This window comes from Myotis brandtii, unplaced genomic scaffold (genome assembly GCF_000412655.1).
Source record: "Myotis brandtii unplaced genomic scaffold, ASM41265v1 scaffold160, whole genome shotgun sequence".
Taxonomy (NCBI): domain Eukaryota; kingdom Metazoa; phylum Chordata; class Mammalia; order Chiroptera; family Vespertilionidae; genus Myotis; species Myotis brandtii.
Genome location: NW_005355833.1, coordinates 1,607,764 through 1,609,203, shown reverse-complemented (window position 1 = coordinate 1,609,203; position 1,440 = coordinate 1,607,764).

The following is a 1,440-nucleotide window of genomic DNA, read 5'->3' as shown; positions in this document are numbered from 1 at the left end:
ATTAGTCTTTTTAAAGGAAGACCGTGAAGAGGCATGGACAAAAACCCCTGAAAGGCTGACAGGAGAGTCCGCTCTCTTCTGTTTTGGCAGGAATGGGAGAAACAACAGTTCAACCACTATTCATGGAGCGCCTACTATGTGCCAGGTACTGTGGATTTTAGATGCTTTAAAATGAGGAAGTTAATTAATTTAAAAGTCATTAGATTTAATTTCCACACAGCACATTTTCCTTTAGGTGGAGTAGGCTGCTGTTCCCATAAACTACTTGAGCTTTGTCATTTCCCTCTTTTCATTGTTTAAACAACCCTATAATATTTTCTTAGGCTTAACAAAATATATTTCACATTTTTGTGGCATTTTACAGCTTGCAAAGCACACATCTTTTATCTCACAGGATTATCCTGTGCATCATAGAAATGAATGGAGTAATGGTTACGAACCTGGACTCTTTAGCCAGACGGCAGGGATTGGAATAACACTCGCTATATGTGAGCTTGGGCAAGACTTTTTGGTTTCCACAGCTAAAAAGTGAACATAAAAAAAGTGCCTAATTCAATGGGTTGTTATGAGAGCATTAAGTGAGTAATAATATGTGTAAAGTGCTTAATCTAGAACCTGACACAAATAAATGCCATGTGTTAGATAAACTCCTTATTGTATATGTGAAGACACAGACTTAGAAAGCTCTAGTTTTTTTTCCCCACGTGATTCATCCAGTAATTGTATAGCAAGAGACCTTAAACCATATTTTTAAATTTTCAAATCAAGGTCTTTTTGCATTACACACATAGTGGAGCAGCAATAAATAGTGAATTAAATAGCATGATTGGGAATCAGACAAAGGCATTCAAGAATGATAATAAAATTGCAGAGTTAAAGGAAACTTACAAAATCACCGATCTAATCATCTGCCCAATTCAAGAATTCTCTTCATAATCTACCCAGGGAATTTTCTTGCAGCCTCTCTGAACAGCTCCAACAATACTCAATGCCTCTAAAGCAACCCATTCTATTTTTTGCCAACTCCGTTAAAGCATTCCTGTCTACTGGCCAGTGTGTTCAGTTGGTTGAATGTCAGTCCATGCACCAGCGGTTGCTAGTTCCATTCTCTCTCAGGGCACATGCCTGGGTTTCGGGTTTCTGGGCTCCATCCCCCCTTGGAGGGCCTTCAGGAGACAGCCAGTCAATGTTGCTCTCTCACATCGATGTTTCTCTCTCCCCCCCCTCCCTTCCACTCTCTCTAAAATCAGTGAAAAACATTTAAAAAACAAACACACAAAAAAGTTCTTGTCTCCTACTTACATTGTTTCTAGTTCTGCTTAAAAAGAGTAAGTCTAACTGATCCTAGTACTTTCTATTTAATGTTTCACTTCATTTACTTCTACGCATCATTCTGTTTGACTTTAAAATAGCAAAGTTCCTGTATGAGAAAAGAGATGG